Consider the following 7,500-nt stretch of genomic DNA (forward strand, 5'->3'; position numbering starts at 1 on the left):
TTCATGGTTTCCCATGAGCGTCGATTCGGGCGCCTTAACTCGGCGTTTGGTTCATCCCACAGCGCCAGTTCTGCTTACCAAAAGTGGCCCACTTGGCACTCCGATCCGAGTCGTTTGCTCGCGGCTTCAGCATATCAAGCAAGCCGGAGATCTCACCCATTTAAAGTTTGAGAATAGGTTGAGGTCGTTTCGGCCCCAAGGCCTCTAATCATTCGCTTTACCGGATGAGACTCGTACGAGCACCAGCTATCCTGAGGGAAACTTCGGAGGGAACCAGCTACTAGATGGTTCGATTAGTCTTTCGCCCCTATACCCAGCTCCGACGATCGATTTGCACGTCAGAATCGCTACGGACCTCCATCAGGGTTTCCCCTGACTTCGTCCTGGCCAGGCATAGTTCACCATCTTTCGGGTCCCAACGTGTACGCTCTAGGTGCGCCTCACCTCGCAATGAGGACGAGACGCCCCGGGAGTGCGGAGGCCGCCGCCCCGTGAAGGGCGGGGAAGCCCCATCCTCCCTCGGCCCGCGCAAGGCGAGACCTTCACTTTCATTACGCCTTTAGGTTTCGTACAGCCCAATGACTCGCGCACATGTTAGACTCCTTGGTCCGTGTTTCAAGACGGGTCGTGAAATTGTCCAAAGCTGAAGCGCCGCTGACGGGAGCGATTATTCCGCCCGAGAGCATCCCGAGCCAACAGCGGCGCGGGTCCGGGGCCCGGGCCAGGTAGGTCCGTCATCCGGGGAAGAACCGCGCGCGCTTGCCGGGAGCCCGAGCGCCCAAAGGGGCGAATCGACTCCTCCAGATATACCGCCGAGCAGCCAGCCAGGACACCGGGGCTCTGCCCAACAGACGCGAACCGAGGCCCGCGGAAGGACAGGCTGCGCACCCGGGCCGTAGGCCGGCACCCAGCGGGTCGCGACGTCCTACTAGGGGAGAAGTGCGGCCCACCGCACACCGGAACGGCCCCACCCCGCGGCGAGTGGAAAGGCAACCGGACACGACCCCGCCGCGGATTGCTCCGCGCGGGCGGCCGGCCCCATCTGCCGAGGGCGGGGAGCCAGTGGCCGGATGGGCGTGAATCTCACCCGTTCGACCTTTCGGACTTCTCACGTTTACCCCAGAACGGTTTCACGTACTTTTGAACTCTCTCTTCAAAGTTCTTTTCAACTTTCCCTCACGGTACTTGTTCGCTATCGGTCTCGTGGTCATATTTAGTCTCAGATGGAGTTTACCACCCACTTGGAGCTGCACTCTCAAGCAACCCGACTCGAAGGAGAGGTCCCGCCGACGCTCGCACCGGCCGCTACGGGGCCTGGCACCCTCTACGGGCCGTGGCCTCATTCAAGTTGGACTTGGGCTCGGCGCGAGGCGTCGGGGTAGTGGACCCTCCCAAACACCACATGCCACGACAGGCGGCAGCCTGCGGGGTTCGGTGCTGGACTCTTCCCTGTTCGCTCGCCGCTACTGGGGGAATCCTTGTTAGTTTCTTTTCCTCCGCTTAGTAATATGCTTAAATTCAGCGGGTAGTCTCGCCTGCTCTGAGGTCGTTGTACGAGGTGTCGCACGCCACACCGCCAGCCGGCTGTGCACGCTACCGAGAAAGTACCGGTATGCGAACCGCCAGGCGACGGGCGCGCATCGCACGTTTAAGGAGACGCGGCCGGCCCCACAGGCGGCCACGACACTCCCAGGTCTCCGAAGCGGGACAAACGCCGCGCGCTTCAGTATACGTAGCCGACCCTCAGCCAGACGTGGCCCGGGAACGGAATCCATGGACCGCAATGTGCGTTCGAAACGTCGATGTTCATGTGTCCTGCAGTTCACATGTCGACGCGCAATTTGCTGCGTTCTTCATCGACCCACGAGCCGAGTGATCCACCGTCCTGGGTGATCTTTTTCATTTAGTTTCCACTGTCTCTTTCAAGACAGTTGCATAGGCGGGACTGAGGCGTTTGACGGCCCCTGTTCCAGCGTTCCTGTGTCCAACGGCCTCACGGCCGATGGGCGTCGTACGGCTCCACACCGGAGCGGACAGGCACTCGGGCGAAAGTCATTCAAAACCGGCGCCAGGCGCCAGGTGCCGCAGGCCAGCCGCTCCAGAGCTTCAGCGCTCGTACCACACAACATTTTTCCGTTAGTTTTGAGAGGCACGCGTGGTTCCGCACGCGGCGCACGGCTGCTGCCGTACAGGTAGCGTGTTGCGCGACACGACACGCACATCGAAAGACATGCAGTCTAGTCGGTAATGATCCTTCCGCAGGTTCACCTACGGAAACCTTGTTACGACTTTTACTTCCTCTAAATGATCAAGTTTGGTCATCTTTCCGGTAGCATCGGCAACGACAGAGTCGATGCCGCGTACCAGTCCGAAGACCTCACTAAATCATTCAATCGGTAGTAGCGACGGGCGGTGTGTACAAAGGGCAGGGACGTAATCAACGCGAGCTTATGACTCGCGCTTACTGGGAATTCCTCGTTCATGGGGAACAATTGCAAGCCCCAATCCCTAGCACGAAGGAGGTTCAGCGGGTTACCCCGACCTTTCGGCCTAGGAAGACACGCTGATTCCTTCAGTGTAGCGCGCGTGCGGCCCAGAACATCTAAGGGCATCACAGACCTGTTATTGCTCAATCTCGTGCGGCTAGAAGCCGCCTGTCCCTCTAAGAAGAAAAGTAATCGCTGACAGCACGAAGGATGTCACGCGACTAGTTAGCAGGCTAGAGTCTCGTTCGTTATCGGAATTAACCAGACAAATCGCTCCACCAACTAAGAACGGCCATGCACCACCACCCACCGAATCAAGAAAGAGCTATCAATCTGTCAATCCTTCCGGTGTCCGGGCCTGGTGAGGTTTCCCGTGTTGAGTCAAATTAAGCCGCAGGCTCACTCCTGGTGGTGCCCTTCCGTCAATTCCTTTAAGTTTCAGCTTTGCAACCATACTTCCCCCGGAACCCAAAAGCTTTGGTTTCCCGGAGGCTGCCCGCCGAGTCATCGGAGGAACTGCGGCGGATCGCTGGCTGGCATCGTTTATGGTTAGAACTAGGGCGGTATCTGATCGCCTTCGAACCTCTAACTTTCGTTCTTGATTAATGAAAACATACTTGGCAAATGCTTTCGCTTCTGTTCGTCTTGCGACGATCCAAGAATTTCACCTCTAACGTCGCAATACGAATGCCCCCGCCTGTCCCTATTAATCATTACCTCGGGTTCCGAAAACCAACAAAATAGAACCGAGGTCCTATTCCATTATTCCATGCACACAGTATTCAGGCGGGCTTGCCTGCTTTAAGCACTCTAATTTGTTCAAAGTAAACGTGCCGGCCCCACCCAGACACTCAATAAAGAGCACCTTGGTAGGATTTCAACGGGGTCCGCCTCGGGACGCACGAACACGCACGAGGCGGTCGCACGCCTTCGGCTCGCCCCACCGCAGGACGTCCCACGATACATGCCAGTTAAACACCGACGGGCGGTGAACCAACAGCGTGGGACACAAATCCAACTACGAGCTTTTTAACCGCAACAACTTTAATATACGCTATTGGAGCTGGAATTACCGCGGCTGCTGGCACCAGACTTGCCCTCCAATAGATACTCGTTAAAGGATTTAAAGTGTACTCATTCCGATTACGGGGCCTCGGATGAGTCCCGTATCGTTATTTTTCGTCACTACCTCCCCGTGCCGGGAGTGGGTAATTTGCGCGCCTGCTGCCTTCCTTGGATGTGGTAGCCGTTTCTCAGGCTCCCTCTCCGGAATCGAACCCTGATTCCCCGTTACCCGTTACAACCATGGTAGGCGCAGAACCTACCATCGACAGTTGATAAGGCAGACATTTGAAAGATGCGTCGCCGGTACGAGGACCGTGCGATCAGCCCAAAGTTATTCAGAGTCACCAAGGCAAACGGACCGGACGAGCCGACCGATTGGTTTTGATCTAATAAAAGCGTCCCTTCCATCTCTGGTCGGGACTCTGTTTGCATGTATTAGCTCTAGAATTACCACAGTTATCCAAGTAACGTGGGTACGATCTAAGGAACCATAACTGATTTAATGAGCCATTCGCGGTTTCACCTTAATGCGGCTTGTACTGAGACATGCATGGCTTAATCTTTGAGACAAGCATATGACTACTGGCAGGATCAACCAGGGAGCTGCGTCAACTAGAGCTGAGCAGCCGGCCGCCCGGGAGTGTGTCCCAGGGGCCCGCGCGAACACGCAAGCGTCCGCTCAATTATTCTGCAAACAGGAGGAGGCTGAGCTCCCCTGCACAATACACCTCGAAACCCTCTCAGGTCCCGGCGGCGCGCAGCGCCGTCCTAAGTACTTGGTCGGGTTCGAGAGAGGCGCAATCGCCCGGAGTTAGGCGAGTAGACGCTTTAGGTGCGACCACCCGTGCTCCCAACTGAGCTTGCCGCTGCCGACAGAGGCCCGGGAGCGTGCTGTCGTGGCATTGCCGGCGGGAGACAACACGCGCCACCTACGGTGACCGGCAGCTCCAACGCCAGCGCCACAGAAGGGCAAAGGCCCCACGTGGGTGCCGAAGCGAACTCTCCCAGCACAGCGCACGTGCCAACACGTCTGCACAACTGCGATACAAACCACCAGCGAGAACCGCTGGGGCGACCGAGCAGCAGACGGCGTCGCGGCGCCGAGTGCCGGGCGGCGGCGCATCCTCAACGCACACAGTCCTCAATCGGACCAGCACACTGCAGATGTCCACCGCGCTTCGCACCGGGCCGGCGAGGACCCACTTTGGCTGCACGGCGCCGCGCGCAGGGGTGCCCCGGCGCGCAGCTGCGCCGCCTGCCGCGTCCGTCGGCCGGCGCGCCTGCCACTGGGCGCCCCCACCAGCCGGCTGTAGCGCGTGCGCCCACGCACCGCGCGGCCAGCACGCCGGGCGGCCCCCCCTCACCGGCCGGGGACAGTCCCACCCACCCACAGCCGCGTATCGCTTCACACCCAGATTCACATTCACGTTCGTTGGTATGGTGGGGACCGCTTCGTAGCTGTACCGATCGTTGCCCTCACAGATGTACCTCCAGCAAGGACAACCGCACCACAACGGGTTACCAGTTGTTCATTTGCGTAACGTCACCAGTAAACGTACACGTCCATCCCCGTTTGCAAAGTCAACTATTATTGCATGCCTGCCTGTCAGGTGTCAAGACACACTACATCCGCTCACATCCACGCAACAAAATGTGCCCGACTAGAGGGCACGTGGAAGGTGCCCCCGTACGTATGCGATGTCCATTGCGCGACCAACTGTCAACCGGCCTCTGTAGCATGTCGCAGATGTGGAACGCGGGGCACCGTGCTATCACATTGTGTGAGAAGAGACTACTACGTCTGCATACACGCGCCACTACATGAACAGACGGCTCATGCTGATCGCCATCCACTGCGTCCATTACTCCCACACGTCTCTATGGCGTACCACACTGCAATGCAGCTGTTATGGGGAGATGACACGTAGCTGTGTACACAACATTCTGAGCGGGTTGGCGGTTGGACAATACATTAATGTAACGTGTCATATGCCAATTACAGAGCAGGGTAAGGCACAACTTGGGTTAGGTTAAGGCACAACTTGGGTTAGGTTAAGGCACAACTTGGGTTAGGTTAAGGCACAACTTGGGTTAGGTTAAGGCACAACTTGGGTTAGGTTAAGGCACAACTTGGGTTAGGTTAAGGCACAACTTGGGTTAGGTTAAGGCACAACTTGGGTTAGGTTAAGGCACAACTTGGGTTAGGTTAAGGCACAACTTGGGTTAGGTTAAGGCACAACTTGGGTTAGGTTAAGGCACAACTTGGGTTAGGTTAAGGCACAACTTGGGTTAGGTTAAGGCACAACGTGGGTTAGGTTAAGGCACAACGTGGGTTAGGTTAAGGCACAACGTGGGTTAGGTTAAGGCACAACGTGGGTTAGGTTAAGGCACAACGTGGGTTAGGTTAAGGCACAATGTGGGTTAGGTTAAGGCACAATGTGGGTTAGGTTAAGGCACAATGTGGGGGTAGATTGCGGTACAAATTGCATTACATTGCGGTGCAAATTGCATTACATTGCGGTGCAAATTGCATTACATTGCGGTGCAAATTGAGTTACATTGCGGTGCAAATTGAGTTACATTGCGGTGCAAATTGAGTTACATTGCGGTGCTGCAAATTGAGTTACATTGCGGTGCAAATTGAGTTACATTGCGGTGCAAATTGAGTTACATTGCGGTGCAAATTGCGTTACATTGCGGTGCAAATTGCGTTACATTGCGGTGCAAATTGCGTTACATTGCGGTGCAAATTGCGTTACATTGCGGTGCAAATTGCGTTACATTGCGGTGCAAATTGCGTTACATTGCGGTGCAAATGCGTTACATTGCGGTGCAAATTGCGTTACATTGCGGTGCAAATTGCGTTACATTGCGGTGCAAATTGAGGTAGGTTAAGGTGCAACACAGGTTAGGTTAAGGTGCAACATAGGTTAGGTTAAGGTGCAAGATGGGTTAGGTTAAGGTGCAAGATGGGTTAGGTAAGGTGCAAGATGGGTTAGGTTAAGGTGCAAGATGGGTTAGGTTAAGGTGCAAGATGGGTTAGGTTAAGGTGCAAGATGGGTTAGGTTAAGGTGACATAGGTTAGGTTAAGGTGACATAGGTTAGGTTAAGGTGACATAGGTTAGGTTAAGGTGACATAGGTTAGGTTAAGGTGACATAGGTTAGGTTAAGGTGACATAGGTTAGGTTAAGGTGACATAGGTTAGGTTAAGGTGACATAGGTTAGGTTAAGGTACAAACTGGGTTGTGTTATGGTACACATTGCGTTGTAGTACAGTACACGTTAGGTTTGGGTACGGTACACAATGTGGTATGGGATGGCGTGTTGTGGGGGGGAGGGGGGGGGGGAGGTTCGTTGATATCGACCGTAGGACGTGGATGCCCGAGGCAGCGTCAGTGTGTCAAAGGAGTTATGTCACGTCGGGATGCGCTTTTCGCCAGTGAGAGGGGGCGAGCCGTGTCTGTGGTTGCGGCAGACCTGTGTGTTTCATTCCTGCCAGTGTGTTTGTGCTGTAAGACGAGGCAGTGTGGTGGTGATGGGTGCACCCCTGTGTAGGACATGTGTGGGTGTTGGTGGCTTCTCTGAGCAATTGTGGTTGTCGGACGAGTGGGGTATTCTGTTTTATGATTGGACCTCCCGGTCTGGTTATCATAGCGTAGTTGGTGTACTGTGGCGGATAGGATGCACCGGACGTTGGTCCATGCTGGTGCTTAGTAGTTGTATCTGTGTCTGTTACAGGCAGAGAGTAGTGTGTGATAGAGTGTGTGGCTGACGTGTGGTTCATTTTGTGTGTACGGACGTTCAGCATGTATAGGGGCATTTGCGTATATAATCTATCATAATCTATCTATGTGGGCCTGCATAGTTTACTGAGCAGTGCTGTGAGGTGACTGAACTACGAGTGACGTACTGATTTACAGCGGAATGATTGCCTTGTACCAAAGATGGA

At 55.2% G+C, this 7,500-nt stretch overlaps 3 non-coding genes across 3 annotated transcripts in view; all 3 read right to left on the minus strand.

The window, feature by feature from the left end:
- Window positions 1-1,549, minus strand: part of LOC126151083 (large subunit ribosomal RNA) — a 3,934-nt gene extending 2,385 nt beyond the window's left edge. Inside the window, exon 1 of the ribosomal RNA XR_007531817.1 lies at window positions 1-1,549. This exon is cut by the window's left edge and continues 2,385 nt beyond it. This is a non-coding gene — a ribosomal RNA (large subunit ribosomal RNA).
- Window positions 1,550-1,737: 188 nt separating this feature from the next.
- LOC126151072 (5.8S ribosomal RNA) lies at window positions 1,738-1,892 on the minus strand. The gene has a single exon (XR_007531807.1). It is a non-coding gene; the product is annotated as a 5.8S ribosomal RNA (ribosomal RNA).
- Window positions 1,893-2,245: 353 nt separating this feature from the next.
- On the minus strand, window positions 2,246-4,153 carry LOC126151077 (small subunit ribosomal RNA). Its single transcript, XR_007531811.1, has one exon. It is a non-coding gene; the product is annotated as a small subunit ribosomal RNA (ribosomal RNA).
- Between the last annotated feature and the right edge of the window lie 3,347 nt (window positions 4,154-7,500).

The sequence above is a fragment of the Schistocerca cancellata genome, unplaced genomic scaffold, assembly GCF_023864275.1.
Source record: "Schistocerca cancellata isolate TAMUIC-IGC-003103 unplaced genomic scaffold, iqSchCanc2.1 HiC_scaffold_1033, whole genome shotgun sequence".
NCBI lineage: Eukaryota > Metazoa > Arthropoda > Insecta > Orthoptera > Acrididae > Schistocerca > Schistocerca cancellata.